At 47.8% G+C, this 23,655-nt stretch overlaps 1 long non-coding RNA gene across 1 annotated transcript; it reads right to left on the bottom strand.

The window, feature by feature from the left end:
- Positions 1-212: 212 nt before the first annotated feature.
- Positions 213-17,941, bottom strand: LOC115466636. The gene is made up of 5 exons (XR_003941569.1): positions 17,687-17,941; positions 7,677-7,848; positions 775-893; positions 525-701; positions 213-399 (listed from the first exon to the last, which is right to left on the bottom strand). It is a non-coding gene; the product is annotated as an uncharacterized LOC115466636 (long non-coding RNA).
- Positions 17,942-23,655: the final 5,714 nt, after the last annotated feature.

Raw genomic sequence — 23,655 nt, 5'->3', positions numbered from 1 at the left:
ACCAATGGTCCCTCTAGCCCAGTATCCTGCTTCCAACAGTGGCCAATCCGGATCACAAGTACCTGGCAGAAACCCAGATAGTAGCAACATTCCATGATAACCAATCCCAGGGCAAGCAGTGCCTTCCCTCATGTCCGTCTCAATAACACACTATGGACTTTTCCTCCAGAAACTTGTCCAAACCTTTTTAAACCTAAATACGCTAACCGCTGTTACCACATCCTCCAGCAAAGAGTTCCAGAGCTTAACTATTCGTTGAGTGAAAAAATATTTCCTAATTTGTTTTAATAGTATGTCCACTGATTTTTGAAGTTCTCATCTGAATTCGTGCCTCAGGGTAGGTGCCAGCCGGGCAGTGCGTTCTCTCAAACTCTGGAACACAGGAGACCAAATTTTAACCTGGAATATAAAAAGTACAACAATGTGCTCATCTCCTCTTTACCCAACAATGTTCTTGATTTTATTTCTAAATAAACGTGCACTAGCTTCAGAATCATAGCTAAATGCAAAGAAAAGATTCTCACATTCACGTTTAGAATTTCAGACCTCTGCTCTGCCCCTATGGTGTACCCCAGCCCTGCCCTGCTCCTTCATGTGTGACAAGCCCAGCTCCCAAAATGGGCAAATTCCCCAGCATCTGGGCCCTGGGTGTGACTCCTACATCTGCTTTCGCAAGCAGCTTCTCCACGCTCGACTTCTCCCTGCAAGGAAAGGAGAAGATGAGAAGAGAAAGGGCAGGGCACAGAGAGAGGATGTCACACATATTTCTCTTACCTCCTGTGGCAGGAAGTCGGAAATGTCTGTTTAGTCTCTGCCCAGGAAGGGAGACCACCCTCTCCATGTCCCTCAACTGAGAGAGTCAGCCAAAGTGCCGAGATGTCTGCACCAAAAGCCTGCACCAAAAGCCACAGGAGACGAGACTTGTGGATTTACATTTATACAGCCTGATATTGCAAAATATCCTAAGTTAGGCCCCTAAATGTGTATCCTATTTTCAGCCATACTTAAGACGTCTAAGCTGGGCAAGAATCTGCCAGTAGGGGGCAGTGCTTCAATACTGTGTCTTCAATCACCTGGAGTCCTGCAGAGTTTGCCCGTCTCTCACTACTGAAAATGTGTTACTGAAACATCGCCCTCTACTGGCAGGGCTATAAGTGGAGGACTCCCGCTCAGCTTAGAGGGATCAGTTCTAAGGGCCAGACATTCAAAGGACTTATGCTCCCACCTTGGGTCATTTTACTAAGCTAGGTTGGGCGGTAACATGCGTCTATGCAGTAAAAGAATCCTAATGCGAAATGCGCTAATGTATCCTATGTTAGTTTTGGAAAATGCGTGCGCTAATTATTTTTTGGTAATTTTTAGGGGCATGTCAGGGGCGAGGGCGGATGTCCCTGCACTAACCAGTTAGAGCATCTACATTACTGTGGCTAACCGGCTAGCCATGTGCCCACACGGGAGTCTTTAAGGCCGCAGTAAGTGCTGATGTGTCATTAAAAAAAAAATGGCAACATTAACGAAAGGAATAGAAAATAGGGGGGGTTTTTACAGCCAGAGGAAAAATGGCCCATGGCGAATGGGAAAGACCCACAAAACGGTATGCTAAGGAGCCCTGTGAGAGTTACGCTCCTAAACTGGCCTCTTTGTAGCGCTATATAAATGCTAAATAGTAGTAGTAGTTTGAAACTTTACTAGGGCTCAAAATTTCATAGTAGTATAACTTTCCAGCTACAAATTCATCCTAATTTAGCAGCTGAAGTTATTCTACTATGTTTGGCTGGAAAATTGGTACAAAGTTTGGAGCTGAGCATTTTCTGAATTTTGGACCTGGTTGTAGTAACCAGGGTCCAGCACACGACGTAACCGGGAGCTAAATTTATACAACTAATGCACTAAAGAAGCAGAGAAAATGAGTTTCGAAGAACCCCAAATTCAGACCCAGTGAAAGGCTATTGTGCCCCCTCACCCACAATTAACATTTAGGCCCAGGCTCCCCCCTCCCCCCAAGGTTTTGATAATTAAACTCAGCAATCAAGGTTATCCTATCATCCTAATATAACCCCCCCCCCCCCCCCCCCCCGGAAAGGTGCAACACTGGATATTTGGTCCATATTCAATGTCTTTTAAGGTCACATCATATACTGGTCACATAAGTACACTGTTTTTCACAGTACATTTTGACTATACAAGTCAGGGCCGCCGAGAGGGGGGGACAGGGGGGGGTCAAAATTCCCTGGGCCCAGGCCTCCAGGGGGGCCCGGGCCTCCAGGGGGGCCCGGGCCTCCGTCATCAGGACCTCATGCCTCCAGGGGCCCCGTGGCGCGTCCTGGTGCTCCCTGCCACATCGTTGCGACGCTCAGTTTCATTCTTTCCAGCCACCCTGCATTTAAAAGGTTGCAGCGGCGGCAAAAAAGCAGGCTTGCCTCTCTTTTAAGCCCTTCCCCTTCTCTCTCAGCGTGCACTGATGCAATTTCCAGTTTCCGGTTTCCGCGAAGGCAGCACAGTGCATGCTGAGAGAGAAGGGGAAGGGCTTAAAGGAGAGGTGAGCCTGCTTTTTCGCCGCCGCTGCAACTTTTTAAACGCAGGGCGGCTGGAAGGGAGGGCTGTGATGGAAAACTGAGGGCACAGCTGGGGCTAGGAACTGAAAGTCGGAGGGGGTGAAAAGGGGGGTAAGCTGGGGCTTGGGGCGAGTCACTGGACATGGAGGAGGAGGGAGGGGAGGACAGGGAGCAAAGGAGAATCACTGGGGATGGGTAGGGAGGGCAGGGGAGCGAGGAGAGTTGCTATAGATGGATGGAGGGGAGGGGAGGAGAAATGCTGGACATGGATGGAAGTGAGGGAAGACAGGAAGGAGATGCACATGGATGGAGGGGAGAGGAGAAATTCTGGATACGGATGGAGGAGAGGGGAGAGTTGAAATGCTGGATATGGATGCAGGGGAGGGAATAGAGGACATGAGATGAACATGGATGGAGGGGAGGATAAATGCTGGACATGGATGGAGGAGAGGGAAGAGAGAGGAAGGAGATGCATCCTGATGGAGATGAGGGAGAGGGAAAAGAGGAGAAAAACTGCACATGGCTGGAGAAAATAAGCAAAAGCTGGATCCACTCTATACTTCCTCCAGTCAAGTCCGTGGAGGACCCAGCTTTTACCTATGGATGTAGGGCAAGAAATGAAGAAGAAAAGAGGAAAGTAAAGAAATAAATGGAAAGGAAACCCTGGAAGTGGAGTTAAGGGAGCAGATAGACAGCAGCAGAATCAGAGACTGGGACCAACATGATCTGAAAAACAGTCACAAGACAACAAAGGTAGAAAAAAATAATTTTATTTTCATTTTAGTGTTTGGAATATGTCCAATTTGAGAATTTACATCTGCTGTCTTATTTTGCAATGTATAGCAATGTTCTGTTTTTCTGGTATTGTGCTGCATGCAGAATCTGTATGTTAATTTGGTTTCTGTCATTTTGGGTATACTGGAGCAGGGAGGGGTGGGTAGGCCCCAGGGAACTGGTCTGCACAGCTCCCTGCAGTTGCTAAGACTGGCCCTGTCCGTTATCGACCGTCTGCCACCGGGCCGGGCCTCCTGCATTGAAATCACAGCGCCTCTCACCGCCGTGTGAAAGCAGCAGATCGCCTCCCTTCGGGCTTCCTTCCCTCTCTGTGTCCCGCCCTCACGGAAGTTATGTCAGACGAGGGCGGGACACAGGGAAGGAAGGAGACCCGAAGGAGGGAGGCAATCTGCTGCTGCCTGCAGCGCTTTCACATGGAGGTGAGAGGCGCTGTGATTTCAATGCAGGGGCCCGGCAGGGTGGCGGGCGGAGGGGGGGGCGGGTGGAGGGGGAGCAGCGGCGACCTTGGGGGAAGGGGACCTTGTCCCGGATTGGCCCAGTCTCTCGGCGGCCCTGATACAAGTTGATATACAGCCAGAAGTTATCCATTTAATGGAGGGAGGGGGGCAGCACCGAGACCCTCAAACACAGCTCTGCCAACGCACCTCACTCTTACCCTGAAGCACCCCCTGCTATTCCAGTACCGAGTCCCTCACACACAGCTCTCAAAATGCACCTCAGCCCTGCCCTGCAGCACCCCCTGCTATTCCAATACTGAGAACCTAACACACAGCTCTGCCAATGCACCTCACTCCTGCCCTGCAGCATTCTGGGAGAAGGATCAAACACTGCATAGACAGTGGAGATATTCATTATGAGCCGAGGACTAGAATATTGTGCTGTTTACAATGCTGTTATGCAATGTTAAAGAAAAACATTAATAAAAACATTAAAAAAAAAAAAGACAGTGGAGATATTCAGCGGTGATCAGGAAACCTGGGGGGGGGGGGGGGGGGAACCTGGAAACCGGAGTATACACCCCCCAAAAGTGCAGGGGCCCCAAGCCCAAGGCCAGAGAGATTCTTTTTTTTTCTGCTACCTGTGTATTCTGTTTCTTGCCTCCCTTTGCGAGCAGCAAAATCTGCTCCGGCACACCCCTGAAGCAATCCCTTAAATACTATTCTAACATTTCTTACTAAATGGGGCCAAAAACGGCACAGCCACCCAAAGAAGAGCAGGGCTGCACAGACTCACCTACCTCTGCTGGGAGACTGAGAAATACTAGGCAGGTCAGAGCTGCACAGGTCTCAATAGCTCTGCTGGTAGGAGTGAGTATTGCCCACTCGGTCTGGAGCAGACGATAAGGAATGTGCATTCATGGCAACCCTACTTATCTGCTTAATGTCAGGGCCATATAGTCTGGCAGCCTGAACATCTTTAGGAACTGGCCTCCCACTGAATCTTCATCTAAACTTTGTTGCAGGGATCCAATCTGAGGGGCTTGTGGATTTGCACAAGAGTAAAGATGTGCAAATCACACAAACACCCAATGCAATGTGTTTATATGGGACATGCAGGTTATGAACCATAAAATAACTTTGCAACAGTAACTGCGAATTATGAGCACAGCTATGCCTCTGTGAACAGGCTATGAACACGTTCAGAATCACTGAGAAGCTAAATCATAAGAAATTATACAGAATGTGAGTCTCATGTCAGCTTGCTCCTTCTGTTGGAGACACAGGCAGATATGGAGTCATAACAAAGATATGTGTTGCAAGAAAATACTGTAATGTAAGAGGGAAAATTTGCTGTTGACCATGGAAGCAGATAATGAAGGAGACATAACTTTAGTTGCTGGGAAGATGGTTTTTGCAAAGTAGGATAACCTTACTGACCTTACTTATTATAAACAAATATGTTATGAAGAACTTTGCTTCTGTAAAGATAGAATTTACTAGAATGAGAGAAATGCTGACTTTGTACTTCCAATACTAGTCTATGAGAGAAAAGAATATAAAAGGAGAATTATGGAGAGAGGCAACCAGAGAGCTAATGCCAGAGGTCACATTTGTGTCCTGGCTGCTGCCTCATATGAGAATTAATTAATTAATTATATTGCTTATTCTAATTGTATTCCTGATTGGTAAGTGTAATAAACAATTACTGATTATTCTCATATTACTCTAGCCTTCATTGTCTTTCTGTCCCTCCACCATAACTCCTGGAGTCCCGGACATTCCAGGTTACAGGTAACTAGTACTTTTATATCTGGGAGAGGGCAGAAAGATAAACAAGTGACAAAGAAACCCAGAGTAACGCTGTCCTCTAAGCTTACTGAACATCTGTACATCAACCGGGCAGCTTAAAACAGATATGAGAAGAAAAAGCAATCGGCCCCCTCACTGCTCTTTTTGCATTTGAAATTTACAGGCTCTCTGGTCTGACCAGGGCCCAGGAAACAGACACCCCAAACTGGGGATCCTCTGACCATAGGCGTAGTTTGACTGTTTCATTTGGGGGGGGGGGGGGGCAAAGAATGGGTGGAGCATATTAGCATATCGTTTGCATATATACATATGCAAATGAATATGCTAATATGGAGGAAGGAATTGAAATTTACAGGCAAAATATCACAGATGCACATTTCAAAAAGCTGACACATTTCAATTAATAAATTATGAATAAAATACTTTTATCTACCTTTGTTGTCTGATCATTTAGTTTTTCTATTTGCTTTGGTCCCAGTCTCTTCTGTTTTATGCAGTGTCTTCTTTCCAGTAGGCTTCCCTCTGCTCCCCACCCTCCCAATCCCATCCATCTTCTGTTCCTTCCCTCTGCTCACCATCCCTCCGTCCCATCCATCTTCTGCTCCTTCCCTCTGCTGTGCCTGACCTCTCCCAATCCAATCCATCTCCTGGTCCATCCCTCTGCTCCCCACCCCTCCCAGTCCAATCCATCTCCTGGTCCTTCCCTCTGCTCCCCACCCTCCCACTCCCATCCATCTCTTGCTCCTTCCCTCTGCTCCCCACCCCTCCCAGTCCCACCCATCTTCTGTTCCTTCCCTCTGCTCACCATCCCTCCGTCCCATCCATCTTCTGCTCCTTCCCTCTGCTGTGCCTGACCTCTCCCAATCCCATCCATCTCCTGGTCCATCCCTCTGCTCCCCACCCCTCCCAGTCCCATCCATCTCTTGCTCCTTCCCTCTGCTCCCCACCCCTCCCAGTACCATCCATCTTCCCTCTGCTCCCCACCCCTCCCAGTTCCATCCATCCCAGTGCCCCCCCCCCGCGAGGTCCAAGATCGTGACTCCGTTACCCCCTCTCTTCCTCCCTCCCTCCGGCGCAGGCAACAGTCTTCAGCTTTTTCAGCATTCCTGGCAGCGGTAGTGATGTACACGCTGCCTTCGGTCTGCCCCGGAAGCCTTCTCTTCAAGTTCCTGTTCCCACCTATGCGGGAACAGGAACTTGAAGAAAAGGCTTTGGGGCAGAGCCGAAGGCAGTGTGTACATCGCTACCGCTGCCAGGAACGCTGAAAAAGACTGCTGCCTGCGCCGGAGGGAGGAAGAGAGAGGGGTAGATGGACACGCTCCTCTCCGTCCGCTTGGCTTCCCTGCCCTCTCTGTCTGACTGCGTCCCGCCTTCCTCTAACGTCAGAGGAAGGCGGGACGCAGACAGAGAGGGCAGGGAAGCCAAGCGGATGGAGAGGAGCGCGTGCCTGCATGTGTTTTTTTTTTAACTAATGGCGCGGCGGCGCCTTGTCGTCGTTTGGGGGGGCATTGCCCCCCCTCGCCCCCCCCCCCAGTCTACGCCTATGCCTCTGACCCAGGGATCCCAGATCTGTGGCTGGATTTGTTCTTACATTCCCACTGAAAAGAAGAAAGTTAAAAAATTCACTTCATCTCTTGTGGGGGGGGGGGGGGGGTAGAGTTGTTAAATTAGCACAGGATGCTGGGCTTGATGGACCTTTGGTCTTTCCCAGAATGGCAATACTTATGTACTTATGCACTAAATAATAAAAGGAAAAAAATGCTTTCATTTTAGAAATATACCTGAGTTGCATTTCCATTATAAATTTGCTCAAATTAAAGGACTTTAAGTTACATTTTTTGCACATTAAAACCTTCCTGCATCAGAAGGAATTCGGGGGAGGGGGGGTTGTCTTTTAATAAAACTTAGCTTCAGTTATCTGCAGCAGGGCCCATTTTATTCCTGTATGCTGAAACACAGCTCAATGCTTAGCGTACGCCATCACATCAAGCCCTAGTAGCACATACAGAAAAACTACCAGCATCAGAAACCCGGTGGGAACAGGGACCAGTATCAGAAAACACTTCTCCACTTGTACCTTTCTCCAGTGCCTCGATCTGCTCCGCCGTGAACGAGGTCCGGTTCCATTGCAGTTTCCGTTTGAGCAGCACATGGAGCCGAGACACAGGCAGGTCATCGCTGTTGGATCCCCGTAGCTGCCCTGCTCTGCTCTCCAGTTGGTGAAAGGCGGCTGAGGTCACGTAACACCCCTAAAAGAGAAACAAGGGTGTGCTTTAAATCAGGCTACAATGAAAATATACAGGGGCACGAGGGGTTAAATCTGGTCTCCACAGTTTATAGCAGGGGGTGCTGCAGGGCAGGAATGAGGTGCATTGGCAGAGCTGTGTATGAGGGTCTTGGTACTGGAATAGCAAAGGGTGCTGCAGTACAGGAGTGAGGTGCATTGGCAGAGCTGGGTCCTCGTTCCTCCCCTGCAGCCCCTTCTGCTATTTCACTAATGAGACCCTCTCCTAACAGCTGTTTTGCCCCAAACGTCACCAACATTTAGACATGTTGCATTCTCAGGGAAAGCTCCACTGCCCCTCATCCATGGTATTTCAGCACCGAGGCTCCCCTCACTATCACAGCTCTATGAATGTACCTCATTCTTGCTCCACAGCGCCCCTTCTATTCAATTCCTGAAACCTTTGCCCCCAAATACCCAGAGCTCTGTTAATGCACCAAATTTCTACCCCACAGCACCCCTTCTATTTAGGTGCTGAGACTCCTCTCTCCCCCTACCCTCCCCCCAAACACCATGTTCTGCCAGTACATCACTTCCCACATGACTCTGCAACTGGTCCAAATAGTCATTTCCTGAATGCGATGGGGAAAGGGATGGATGGAGGGGGCCTGCACAGCATTAATACAGCTTTCTCTGGTTCTTTTGTTTCTTCTTGAAAATGCTTTCAGCCCTCAGCTGATAAACTGCAAATCCTTCCTGAAAACCTTGCAGATTTCAGAAGCAGCTGTGAGCTACAATACAGCTGAAAATGTGTCGAGTATTCAGGATGCCGAGCTCTGCAGGGCTTCCTGACTCAACCACAGGCACCCGAATAGTGCAGAAACAAGCCATCTACATACAGGCTGAGGGGATGTTCTAAGACACATTCACTCGGGACCACCCGTGAACCAACGCCAAGCGCCTTGCCATCCGCAAGGGAGGGGATATACAATGTCACCAAAGAGCCTAAATCTCTCCACTGGGCACAGAGCCACAAAACACTGCCATTCCCCCTCCCTTCACTGAGCAAGAACAGCTCAAACTCCCCAACTGCTCCCCCCCCCCAAAAAAAAAAAATTGACCTCCACCTCCTCCTCCTGCTTACATTACAGAAAAGGACACAGCAGAGTGGACATTCGTTACAGCACAGCCTCCCAATCTATGTGTCCAGACCCAAAATGCAGTTACACAGCCCGTGCTCGTGTTTGAGGTCGCAGCCTGGACGGGTTCTCCACAGGCGCATCATTACTCTGCACCTCCACGGGGGGGGGAGGGGGGATCACACAGTTTCATTTGGCCACGGTTGATAAGCAGACTGCTCTTAAGGCAGCAACTTCCGGGGGGGGGGGAGGGGGGCCACGCGCGACAGAAAGCAGCTGCAGTCAAAGTAAAAGAATACATGGTGAGGGTCCAGGTACAAAAACATCAGTTCACAGGTTCACACACAGGGAAGCGGTGTTGAATGAGCCCATTACCACAGTATATAGGGAAAAGGAAATGTGACTTGATATACAGCCTCTCTCAGGTTTTTGCAACTACATTCAAAGTGGTTTACATATATTCAGGTACTTATTTTATACCTGGGGCAATGGAGGGTTAAGTGACTTGCCCAAAGTCACAAGGAGCTGCAGTGGGAATTGAACCCAGTTCCCCAGGATCAAAGTCCGCTGCACTAACCACTAGGCTACTCCTCCTAGAGCTTGGAAATTGCCCTTATAAAATTGCGTGAGCCTGCCTACCCTGATGACACGTGAAACACGTGCAAACATGGCTGGGGGACAGGTCATCCAGAGCAGGGATGAAGAAGCAAAAGGCACACGTGAATTTTACAACACGCCAGAGAACATGCAGAAACTGCGCCTGCCCACGAGGAGCTGTAAATTTATGCAACAGCTTTTCTGCACCACTGGGCTCATTGCACGAGTCGAATCCATCAATCTACAGAGGTAACCAAACAGGGATATAGTAGCGCATTTTTGGATACAGAGACAGTCACCTCTAGGTCTGGAGGGCTCATGCTCATGGGTCTTGGACACTGAAAACTACAGACCAGTTAGTCTGATCATGATGATAGGAAAATTAATGGAGAATGTACTGAATGTAAAAGCAAGTCATGGACGTAACATAACTCTTACGCTCTACCAGGGCTTTTTTTGAGGGGGTACTGAGTACCGGCACCTTTTCCATTGTCTGCTAAAATTGACCCATGGACCCCAAGTTTTAATGAAAGAGCTCAGGCTCTACACACCAATTCTGCCTTGTCATAGATTCTGCGACTGGTTGCAGGGGTCCTGGCTATTGTGGGGCGAGTCCCTCAGTGATCATCTCATCCCTGAAGGGTGGCCTGACATTTGAGTACCGGCACCTTTTTTGCTAGAAGAAACACACTGCGCTCTACAATCCCCAAATGTGTCTTTCCACATGAACCTTATCCTACCACTACATCACTTTGCATTTGTTCATACCGGAGTTGCCGAACGCCTCTCCGGTACTATGTAAGCCACATTGAGCCTGCAAATAAGTGGGAAAATGTGGGATACAAATGTAACAGCCAACATGGCATTAGCAAGGGCATGGAAACAATTAGATACTTCACAGATGCAGACTGTAGTTTGCAAATTAGACTACCTATACCAGATGTCGAAGCTGACTGCCATGCGAAACGGTCATCTTCAAATGTTTCAGAAAATATGGCAACCATATGAACATTCGAGAGATAGCTTAATACCATCACCATAAAGCTGGAGGGAGGGGAGGGGGGTGGGAGAGGGTTTCAATACATATGTTTAGGCAAGATTGATAAGAAGAAAATGTTTGAAGGCTGTTATTGTATTGATATGTAGAAATAAGAAGTGCTGTTATTACTAAAAAATTTAATAAACAAATAATAAAAAAATGGAGCAAAGTGATGCATAGAGGGAAGTGTAACCCAAACTATAGCTATACAATAGAAACTCACCACCCAGGAAAAGCATCTGTCATTGTGGAGAAAAAACTGAAATCCTTTGCTCCAGTGGTTAAAAAGAAGGTTGGAAATTATTAGGAAAGAAATGGAGAATAAAACAAAAAAAAAATCAATGCCTCTGCATCGCTCCATGGTGCGACCTCACCTCGAGTATTGCGCACAATTCTGGTCACAACATCTCAAAAAAGTTACAGCAGAAATAAAAAAAGGTTAGAAGAGCGGCAAAAGTGAGTAAGAGGATGGAACTCCTCTCCTAGGAGGTTGAGGCTCTTCAGCTCGGGGAAGGGATACGACAGAGATCTGTAAAATATTTAACGGACAGGAGTTTGGGCAAATGTGAATCGATTGTTTACTCTTTCCAGAAGTAGGAGAACTAGAGGACATGCAATGAATCTAACAATCACCAGATTTAAAACAAATCATAGAACATGATGGAGAATTTGATTTAAACCAGTCCAGCAGTAGCATAGTTCATTTACAAAAAAGGTTTGGATAATTTTCTGAAGGAGAGCTCCATTAATAACTGATACTGATAATGAAATTGATACACTGCTGATACTGCTAGAAGAGTGACACAGGAAAAGGGATGGAAGGGGAGGAGAGAAATAAGCGATATATGAAAACAGAGAGGCTAAAGTCAAGGGCACCACATTTCTCCAGCCACTTCTCTACAAAGAGACCCTTACTGGGACGTATCCCCGGTGCTACTGCTGAACGTGGAAGAGCTAAATGCACAGGCAGGAGGTTGGGATACAGGCAGAAAGAGAGCTCAGTGCACAGGCAGGAAGACAAAGCTCAAAGTACAGGCAGGAAGAGAGATCAGTGAACAAGCAGGAGAAAAGAGCTTAGGATACAGAAGGAAGAGAGGTTGGTGCACAGGCAGGAGGAGAGAGCTCAGAATACAACCATGGGAAGAGTTTTACACAGGCATGGGAAGAGGAAGAGCTCAATGCACAGGCAGGATGAGAGAGCTTGGGATACAAGCAGGAAGAGAGGTCAGTGCACAGGCAGGAGAAGAGAGCTTGGGATATAGGCAGGAACAGAGGTCAATGCACAGGCAGGATGAGAGAGCTTGGGATACAAGCAGGAAGAGAGGTCAGTGCACAGGCAGGAGAAGAAAGCTCTGAGCTCAGGCATGGGAAGAGCTCAGTGCACAGGCAAGAGGAGAGAGCTTAGGATACAGGAGGAAGACAGGTTGGTGCACAGGCAGGAGGAGGGAGCTCTGCACAGGCATGGGAAGAGGAAGAGCTCAATGCACAGGCAGGAAGAGAGAGCTTGCACTACAGGCAGGAAGAGAGGTCAGTGCACAAGCAGAAGAGAGCTTAGGATACAGGAGGAAGAGAGGTCGGTGCACAGGCAGGCGGAGAGAGCTCAGAGTACAAGCATAGGAGAGCTCTGCACAGGCATGGGAAGAGGAAGAGCTCAATGCACAGGCAGGAGGAGAGAGCTTGGGATACAGGCCCAGATGCATCAAACAAACGTAAAAAAATCTAAATCGTTAAAGTCCTTAACGATTTTGAAAAACCGAAGCATGCACCAAAAAAACAGGTCAAACATGTTCGTTACGGTATTGAGAAGTACAATATATCAATGAATCGTAATCCCCGTCGGTAATGGGCCCCTAAATCATGCGCAGAGCAGCCAAGCGTTATGCTGGCTGCTCTGCGCATGCCACAAACGTCCAAAAAAAACCACAACACAAACACGTGGCTCCCCACTTCCCCCTGCACTAACCAAAACAAAAAAAAATCCAAATAGATCAGGAGTGGGCAAAGGCGCTCGTCAGGAGCGTCCTGTATGGGCGCCCTTGCCCCCCCCCCCAAAAAAAAAATCACCACTGTTCCCCGCTTCAGCCAGTTTTAATAAAAACAAATCTCCACATTTTCTCATCTCCGGTCCCCCTCCCTTCCTGCGTTTCCTGTCCCTTGCTCCAGGGCTCCACCTCCCGCCATCCTCCGCCCCTGTGCCCTACCCCCTGGGATCGTCGCCACCGCTCCCACCCTCCACTGGACCCCCCCTCCGCATTACCGTCCCATGCAGCATCTGTCACCTGTATGTGGAGGCGCTGCACTGGATAAAATATCTGATCGCCAATTGCTTCTCCCTCCTCTGACGTCAGTCTGTTGTTCCTGGGCCCGCCCTCCATTGATGTAAGTTACCTACGTAGATAGGGCCCAGGAACAACAGACTGACGTCGGTGGGAGAAGCAATTGGCGATCAGATGTTTTATCCAGTGCAGTGCCTCCACATACAGGTGACAGGTGCTGCGTGGGACGGTAACGCGGAGGGGGGGTCCAGTGGAGGGTGGGAGCGGCAGCGACGATCCAAGGGGGGCGGGGCACAGGGGCGGAGGCAGAGGATGGCAGGAGGTGGAGCCCTGGAGCAAGGGACAGGAAACACAGGAAGGGAGGGGGACCGGAGATGAGAAAATGTGGAGATTTGTTTTTATTAAAACCGGCTGAAGCGGGGAACAGTGGCAATTTTGACACTGTCAACCATGATTTACTCCTTGCCACGCTGTCCTCTTTTGGGTTCCAAGGCCCTGTCCTCTCCTGGTTCTCCTCTTATCTCTCCCACCGCACCTTCAGGGTACACTCCCATGGATCTTCCTCCACTCCCATCCCACTATCTGTTGGAGTTCCCCAGGGATCTGTGTTTGGACCCCTTCTCTTCTCAATCTACACCTCTTCCCTAGGCTCGCTGATCTCGTCTCATGGTTTTCAGTATCATCTTTATGCTGATGACACCCAGCTATACCTCTCCACACCTGACATCACCGCGGAGACCCAGGCCAAGATATCGGCCTGTTTATCCGACATTGCGGCATGGATGAACAACCGCCACCTGAAGCTGAACATGTTCAAGACCGAGCTCCTCGTCTTTCCTCCTAAACCCACTTCTCCTCTTCCTCCACTCTCTATCTCTGTTGATAACACCCTCATCCTCCCCATCCCATCTGCCCGCAACCTCGGAGTCATCTTCGACTCCTCCCTCTCCTTCTCTGCGCATATCCAACAGACTGCCAAGACCTGTCGCTTCTTCCTCTTCAACATCAGCAAAATTCACCCTTTCCTCTCTGAGCACACCACCAGAACTCTCGTCCACGCTCTCATTACCTCTCGCCTTGATTACTGCAACTTACTCCTCACCGGCCTCCCACTCAGCCATCTATCCCCCCCTTCAATCAGTTCAGAATGCTGCTGCACGTCTTATATTCCGCCAAAACCGATATACTCATATCACCCCTCTCCTCAAATCACTTCATTGGCTTCCGATCAGATATCGCATACAATTCAAGCTCCTCCTCCTTACCTACAAATGCACTCAGTCTGCGGCTCCTCACTACCTCTCCACCCTCATCTCCCCCTATGTTCCCGCCCGTAACCTCCGCTCACAGGACAAAGCCCTTCTCTCAGTACCCTTCTCCACCACTGCCAACTCCAGGCTCCGCTCATTCTGCCTTGCCTCACCCTATGCCTGGAACAATCTTCCTTTACCCATACGCCATGCCCCCTCCCTACCCATCTTCAAATCTCTGCTTAAAACTCACCTCTTCAATGCTGCCTTCGGCGCCTAACCGCTCGAGATATATAAAATAACTGTTCACTCGTCCTCTAGATTGTTCACTTGTCTCTAGATTGTTCTCTTGTCTTTTAGATTGTAAGCTCTTAGAGCAGGGACTGTCCTTCTATGTTTAAATTGTACAGCGCTGCGTAACCCTAGTAGCGCTTTAGAAATGCTAGTTAGTAGTAGTAGAACAGTGCGAATTTGGGGGGGGGGGGCAAGGGCGCCCATACAGGATGCTCCTGACGAGCGCCTATGCCCCCTCCCGATCTATTTGAATTTTTTTTTTTGTTTCGGTTAGTGCAGGGGGAAGTAGGGAACTACCGGTTTGTGTTTTATGTAACTTTTTTTTTTTTTTTTACTTGCCAGCTTGCATTTTTAAGGTGCAGGAGGGAGCGGGGAGATGACAGCTCAGGCCTGAGCGACAGATCTGACATCTCGCTAAATTTCTCACGTTAAATGATTCGTTAGAATCGTCAGTATGGTTAGTGCATTGCGAATTGTCCACATTTCAATGGTAGTTTCTGGTTTGCATTCAGTTTTCATTATCTGCTAGCGGCTTCAGAAAAAGGCCTATAATGCATGCAACGGTGGCAAATTTTGTCCTTAAAGGGTCGTTACAGTTTTGTGCATCCAGCCCTCAGTCTACAAGCAGGGTCTGAACATATCTTAAATGGATTCTCATTTCTCACATCTTTCAGATTCTGAGTCAAGTGGCTGCTGTCCCCTGCAGGGCAGAGTCTGCAGCGCATTACATAGTGACTAAAAACAGGGTCCATGAAAGCTAGCACCGGGGATGAAAACCAGATCCCAGGCTTACAGTGTCCTTATCTGCACCACTGAATCTCACAGTTCAACCCCTATAGCCCATCAGTGGTGGCCAGAGTCCACCTGAAGGGATATGAGGCCCCACCATTGCCTGCTCTCCAGGGGTCCTGCAGGACACACAGTTTTTCCATTCCTTCGTCTATACAGGCAGAATACAGGTATAAGCAGATGCATCACCCCCATGTCCACACGGGGATAGAGGAGAAGAGACGTTTCAGATCTACTCCTGAAGCAGCTGCGTCACAGGTGACTGCCAAAATCAGCCCAGAGGAAGGAGATGTGGAAGACGGACACAAAAAATGCGAAGATTTTCCTGCACTGCTGAGCCAGGAAGAGAACACATGAAGGTCATATGTGCTGTCATGCAGGCCCAGCTTACCAGTCAAACCAGTTTCATGTTCTTCCTTCCCCCATCTTGTTCAACAGACACACGGAACCAACGCTGCTGGGTCTTTCTTTTTAAATTATTTACCACCTTTGTGAAGAGAGTCACCCAAGGCAATGTACAGCAGGTACAGTTTAACCTAAAACTTACAACTTTATGAACAGCATAACAATAATAAAGTGACCAAATATAAACGTAAACACAGTCAATGAGGTAAACTTGAAAACACTAAAAAGACTAACATGAAAGTATCAAAAATATACACATTTAACAGCACTGCAGAACAATCGTACATGGTTTTACCAAAGGAAACTCATTGAATTCTTTGACTGGATGACCAGAGAATTGGATTGAGGACGTGGGATAGATGTAATCTACTTAGATTTCAGCAAAGCCTTTGACACAGTTCCTCGTAGGAGGCTCTTGAACAAATGGTGAACTGGATTAGGAACCGTTTGTCAGACAGACGTCAGAGGGTGGTGGTTAATGGAATTCACTGGGAGGAGGAAAAGGTGAGTAGTGGAGTCCCACAAGGATTGGTGCTGGGGCTGATTCCATTCAATATATTTGCCGAAGGTTTAGAAGGTAAGGTCTGCCTTTTTGCGGATGATACCAAGATTTGTAACAGAATGGACACCCCGGAGGGAGTGGAAAACATGAAAAAGGATCTGCAGAAGCTAGAAGAATGGTCTAAAGTTTGGCAATTAAAATTCAATGCAAAGAAGTGCAAAATTGATGCACTTAGGGAGTAGAAATCCACTGGAGACGTATGTGTTAGGCGGTGAGAGGGATCTTGGGGTGATAGTATCTGAGGATCTGAAGGCGACGAAACACTGTGACAAGGTGGTGGCCCTAGCCAGAAGGTTGCTAGGCTGTATAAACAGAGGTGTGATCAGCAGAAGAAAGGAGGTGTTGTTGCCCTTGCACAAAACATTGGTGAGGCCCCACCTGGAGTATTGTGTTCAGTTTTGGAGGCTGTATCTTGCTGAGGATGTAAGAAGACGAAGCAGTCCAGAGTAAGGCGACAGATATGGTATGTGGCTTGCGCCAAAAGAAATATGAGAAAAGACTGGACGACCTGAGAAGGGACCCTAGAGGAGAGGAGGGTCAGGGGAGATATGATAGAGACATTTAAATACTTGAAAGGTATTAATATAGAAACAAATATTTTCCAGAGAAGGGGAAGTGGTAAAACTAGAGGACATGAATTGAGGTTGCAGGGTGGTAGACTTAGGCGTAATGTCAGAAAATTCCTTTTCACGGAGAGGGTGGTGGATGCCTGGAATGCTCTACTGAGGGACATGGTGGAGAAAAAAAAATGGTGAGAAATTTGAAAAGGCAAGGGATGAACACAGAGGATCTCTAATTATAAAAAGAATCATACAGAGAGCAGCCACGCATCAATCCAGCACTGCTTTGGCTTATCACACAGAGAGCAGCCACACTCAGACCCTGCTCCTAGATCTCAGACACAAGAGACTGCTGTCACTTCACCCCTGTGCTTGGATGTCAGCACACAAGAGATTGCTCTCACTCAGACCCCACGCCTAGATCTCGGCACACAAGAGACTGCTCTTGCTCTCACTTCACCACTCAGACCCCACGCCTGGATCTCAGCACACAAGAGACTGCTCTCACTCAGACGCAGCGCCTGGATCTCAGCACACAAAGAGACAGCTCTTGCAATCACTTCACCACTCAGACCCTGCACCTGGATCCCAGCACACAAGAGACTGCTCTCACTCAGACCCCGCGCCTGGATCTCAGCTTACTTCACCACTCAGACCCTGCTCCTGGATGTCACACAAGAGACTGCTCTCAGTAACAGTTCCACACTCAAACCCTGCACCTGGATCCATTCCCAGCACACAAGAGATTGCTCTCACTCAGACCCCATGCCTAGATCTCAGCACAGAAAACACTGCTCTTGCTCTCACTTCATCACTCAGAGCCTGCACCTGGTTGTCACACAAGAGACTGCTCTCAGCTCCACAATCAAACCCTGCACCTGGATCCCACCACACAAAACACTGGGATGCGGTTAAGCACTTGACAGATTAAAAAAACAAATCCGAAAAATACCTATTAATGATAGAGAAAAGGTAGCAGGAAGGAAGCTACCCTGTGAGACAGGTCCCTTGTAGTGCTGCTCCCGGGATTGTTAGTTTCCTTTTGCATCACACCAGAGCATAAGGTGCGCGGAAAGTCCGTCCACATCACAGCGATTTTGGAAGAAACGTTGACTAAACGATCAGTCATTTATCTTTTGACGACTGTTGCTGAAGAGTCTCTGCTGGAAGCTGTAGCCTGCAGCAGTCTCAGGAAGGATCTGGTTTAGAGAAAAATGATGCCTTAGCAGGGCACTTTTATGCCAGGTGACTACAATTCATTATTCAAATTACCTCATGCATATTCATTGTGGAACGTAGATTCCCTGACAGCCAAGGAGGTTTAATAAACAGGAGTGGAAGTGAGCCAATCTAGTTCATTGTAAGCAAGGAAGCCCATTTGGTTATTCTCTGTTTCCACTCCCCCGCGCAGCCGTCATTGCCATACACTCAAGGCAACTATGAGCTGCTGCAAGGAGGTTTACTAGACTGGAGTGGAAGTGAGACTATATCTAGTCCACTGTAAGCAAGGAAGACAATTTTGTTAATCTCTGTTTACATAAGTACATAAGTAATGCCATACTGGGAAAAGACCAAAGGCCCATCAAGCCCAGCATTCTGTCCCCGACAACGGCCAATCCAGGTCAAGGGCACCTGGCAAGCTTCCCAAACGTACAAACATTCTATACATGTTATTCCCGAAATTGTGGATTTTTCCCAAGTCCATTTAGTAGCAGTCTATGGACTTGTCCTTTAGGAAACCGTCCAAACCCTTTTTAAACTCTGCCAAGCTAACCGCCTTCACTACACTCTCCGGCAATGAATTCCAGAATTTAATTACGCGTTGGGTGAAGAAAGATTTTCTCCTATTTGTTTTAAATGTACTACACTGTAGTTTCATTGCATGCCCCCTAGTCCTACTATTTTTGGAAAGCGTGAACAGACGCTTCACATCCACCTGTTCCATTCCACTCATTATTTTATATACCTCTATCATGTCTCCCCTCAGCCGTCTCTTCTCCAAGCTGAAAAGCCCTAGCCTCCTTAGTCTTTCTTCATAGGGAAGTTGTCCCATCCCCGCTATCATTTTCGTCACCCTTTGCTGCACCTTTTCCAATTCCACTATATCTTTCTTGAGATGCGGCAACCAGAATTGGACATAATACTCAAGATGCGGTCGCACCATGGAACGATACAACAGCATTATAACATCCTCACACCTGTTTTCTATACTTTTCCTAATAATACCCAACATTCTATTCGCTTTCCTAGCCGCAGCAGCACACTGAGCAGAAGGTTTCAGTGTATTATCAACAACGACACCCAGATCCCTTTCTTGGTCCGTGACTCCTAACGTGGAACCTTGCATGACGTAGCTATAATTCGGGTTCTTTTTTCCCACATGCATCACCTTACACTTGCTCACATTAAACGTCATCTGCCATTTAGCCGCCCAGTCTCCCAGTCTCGTAAGGTCCTTCTGTAATTTTTCACAATCCTCTCGCAAGTTAACAGTGGCATACCTAGGGTAGTTGACACCCGGGGCTGGTCATTTTTTAACACCCCCCTCCAAAATCCAGTACTAGGCATACTGAGAATACAAAACACTCAGGACCTATAGAGCAATTCTACCATACCATAAGCAGTCATTTCTATGAGTCACACAAGGAAAAAGAAAGCATCTTAAACACTACAGTGAGCACTAGAACATCAATTCACCTATTGTAAAACGAAACCAGACAGATAGTAGAGATCGTCAATCCTGCACAGTCACTGAAAGTCATGTCTTTTTCACAAACACAGATACACCCTAATCCACTATAGAACAAGTAATCATAAACTTTCTATTTAGTCAAAAATTAAACTGAACCCCCAAAATGCCAGACTCTGCATACAATGCAACACCACAGAAACAGAAAATGTCCCCTAGTACTGTGCAAAATATAAAGACAGCAGATGTAAATTTGAAAAAAAAACTAACAAATACCAATCACCGCTTTACAAATTAACAAATAGAAATAAAACAAATACAGAAAATAAAATACCATTTTATTGGACTAATACATTTAGCTGTCAGAGGCCAAAACCTTCTTCCTCAGGTCAATACTGTATAGTGTGTTACAGTATCCTAACCTGACCTGAGGAAGGGGGTTTTGTTCTCCGAAAGTTAGTCAAAATTTATTAAAATTAGTCCAATAAAAAGATTACCTTATTTACATGTTCTATTATAAACATTAACACAGCTACAATACTACTTTATCCTAAAGCAAAAAAATAAATAAAAATATATATTTTATTTACAGTTTGTTGTCTCTGGTTTCTGCTTTCCTCATCTTCTTTTCACTGTCTTCCTTCCATCCAGCATCCGTCTTCGTTCTTTCTCTGCCATCCAATGTCTGCCCTCTCTGCTGTCCCCGCCATCCAATGTCTGCCCTCTCTCCCTGCCCTTTCCATTCACTGTCTGCCCTCTCTCTCTCCCACTTCCATTCACTGTCTGCCCTCCCTCTCTCCCCCCCATCCATCCAGGGTCTGCCCTCCCTCACCCCCTTCCATCCATCCAGGGTCTGCCCGCCCCTCTCCCCCCATCCATCTAGGGTCTGCCCTCCCTCTTCCCCCCCATCCATCCATCCATCGTCTGTCCCCTCTCTCTCTCTCCCCCTTTTTTCAGCCCCAAGTTCCAGCCCTCTTATCCCACCTGCCCCTAGTTCTAGCCCCAGTCCACATCTCCCACTTGCCCCCCCTTTTCAGCCCCACTATCCCACCAGTCCGCAGTTTCAGCCCCAGCCACTTCTCCCTGTCCCCTTTTCATCCCCCAGTCCCCCCAGTTTCTGCCCCTGCCCCTTTTCAGCCCCCAGTTCCAGTACTTAGCCCCCTTATCCCGCCTACCCTCCTTTTCAGCCCCCCAGTTCCAGCCCCCTTCATCCACATGCTTTGCATTAGAGACCCCTTTTCAGCCCCAGACCCATTTTCCCACCAGCCCCAGGCATGGCTCTCATTTTCTCGCATGGCCCCTTCCCCACCCCCCTTCTCCCCACCCGTCCCCTTCTCTCCTCTTCTCCCATCTGAGATCCCCCTCCCCACCCCCTCCCCACGCCCTCCCCATCCCAGTCCCCTTCTCCCCTCTTCTCCCATCTGAGACCCCCTCCCCACCCCAGTCCCCTTCTCCCATCTGAGACTCCCCTCCCCACGTCCCCTTCTCCCATCTGAGAGTCCCCACCCCCTCCCCACCCCCCTTCTCCCCTCTTCTCCCATCTGAGACCCCCCAGCCCCCTTTTCCCATCTGAGATCCCCCTCCCCACCCCAGTCCCCTTCTCCCCTCTTCTCCCATCTGAGACCCCCATCCCCACCCCAGTCCCCTTCTCCAATCTGAGGCCCCCCTCCCGAGTCCCCTTCTCCCATTTGAAAACCCCCTCCCCAGTCCTCCTCTCCCATCTAAGCCCCCCCAACTCGACCCACCTGCCACCTTCGTGGAGAGACGACAGCCCTCGTCTCCTGCCTCCTTCCTGCTATGCCTTAAAGAAAAATCTGAAAAGCGGCATGGCAGGCATGCTTCGTGTCTGCCCTGCCTGCTTGTAAAAGAAAGCAGCAAATTTCCTCGTCAACATCGCGATGCTGCGTCGGGTCTTCCCTCACTGGGTCCCGCCCTCCGCGAGGGCAGGACCCAGTGAGGGAAGACCCGACGCAACATCGTGACATCAACAAGGAGGTTTGCCGGCACTTTCTTTACAAGCAGGCAGGGCAGACGCGAAGCATGCCTGCCATGCCGCTTTTCAGATTTTTCTTTAAAAGGCACAGCAGGATGGAGGCAGGAGACACGGGCTGCCTGCAGTCTGCAGCGCCGATGGAGCACCCCCCCCACCCACTGTCACCCGGGGTGGACCGCCCCCACCCGCCGCCCCCCCTTGGTACGCCACTGCAAGTTAACGACTTTGAATAACTTTGTGTCATCAGCAAATTTAATTACCTCGCTAGTTACTCCTATCTCTAAATCATTTATAAATATATTAAAGAGCAGCGGTCTTAGCACTGACCCCTGAGGAACCCCACTAACTACCCTTCTCCATTGTGAATACTGCCCATTTAACCCCACTCTCTGTTTCCTATCCTTCAACCAGTTTTTAATCCACAATAGGACATTACCTCCTATCCCATGACCCTCCAATTTCCTCTGTAGCCTTTCATGAGGCACCTTGTCAAACGCCTTTTGAAAATCCAGATACACAATTTCAACTGGCTCCCCTTTGTCCACATGTTTGTTTACTCCTTCAAAGAATTGAAGTAAATTGGTCAGGCAAGATTTCCCCACACTAAAGCCGTGCTGACTTGGTCTCAGTAATCCATGTCCTCGGATGTGCTTTGTAATTTTGTTTTTAATAATAGCCTGTACCATTTTCCCCGGTACCGATGTCAGACTCACCTGTCTATAATTTCCCAGATCTCCCCTGGAACCTTTTTTAAAAATCAGCGTTATCCCCTCCGAAGGGACACCACCTTGTAGAGGTGGAGGGGCTTGTGTGTTTCAATGACTTAGAGGGCTATGCTGAAGGGTTACCCATATCAGACAGGCCTCTGAGAAGAAACCAGGCAAAGAGTGTCCCAAACTGGGAGAATGGTAAGATGGTGACCTGAAGTTCGTATGCCCAATGGCCCAGCTGCCCTCTGAAGTTTTGTCTTCTTTACGTAAATTTCCTCTCTGCAATTGCAGTTACCTTAACTGAGAGGAAGGGGACAACCGGCGGTCAGCCGCCGATGGCCAGCGTTTTATCCCCTGAGCAGCAAGTGTGGGACCACTGCGCGATGAACTGCCCACAGATGAAAGGGTTGGCGAGTCCTTTGATTAGCACCGTCGAAGGAGCGTCGACACTCTTGGACCTGGAAAAAACAACTCCATCACTCCTGAATTATTCAACCACCATGTCCAAAGGAGTGGAGGAGTGAGTTAGAGGTATATGCTGAAACGGAGGGCGTTTACAGCAGAACCTGAATCGGCAGAACCACTCCTAAACATCTATGAGAAATCAACTTGGAGTTTTTGGCTCCCGTGGCGGTTACATTGAATACCATCTGGAAGGCGCTTCGGGACCTAACGGGGGCAGTAAATAATTTTGTTTCAGATATAATTTTATTAGAGAGTTACATGGACAATTCAACTGAACCCTTTGAGAGTAAAAAAAGTGATATAACAAATGATACTACATGAGCAAGAAGTGGTTATGATAATAGACCAGAAATTTTGAATAATAACATGAATATTATTATAGATGATTAATATCGAGATTATTGTTTTTCCCAGAGTTCCGGATATGACTCCTAAAGTTTTCCTCAGAAATATTTCCTCATATTATTACTTTAAAAGGAGTGAAGCCTGTGAAAACTGGGATTACTTTAATCAGTGGAATTTGAATTAGAGACTTAAGTATATGTATTGTTAAATAACTTCTGGTTTTTAAAAGAGAAAGAATGTAATCAGATGTATTATTTCTAACTAATATTGGACAATAAGTATGTTTTTCAATGAAATGATTTGACTATACACTGTATTGGCCTTGAAGAAGCCAACCAGATGATCAATGTGGAATAATGAATTAGACGAGTAATATCTGGGGATAATCAGGTTAATACCACGTTTCTTTTTTCTGTTTACTGTTTAATTGATCTCCTTATCTTGTTTCACTCTCCCTATTTAGTGGTCTAAGGAAGAGAATAGAATTACCTGTCTGAAATAATTCCTACATATTACTTTCTCTGTATTTCCAGCAAGTTGTTTTATCACTTGTAAAAATTTAAATGGTTATAAATAAATAAAAAAATTTTAAATCGGTGTTACATTGGCCACCCTCCAATCTTCTGGTACCATGCTCGATTTTAAGGATACATTGCATATCACTAACAATAGCGCCGCAAGTTCACTCCCCCAAACAGCCGTCATTGCTGTACTCTCAA

This window comes from Microcaecilia unicolor, chromosome 3 (assembly GCF_901765095.1).
Source record: "Microcaecilia unicolor chromosome 3, aMicUni1.1, whole genome shotgun sequence".
Classification (NCBI taxonomy): Eukaryota; Metazoa; Chordata; class Amphibia; order Gymnophiona; family Siphonopidae; genus Microcaecilia; species Microcaecilia unicolor.
The sequence above is the reverse complement of the archived record's forward strand: the minus strand, read 5'-3'. Positions and strand labels throughout refer to the sequence as shown.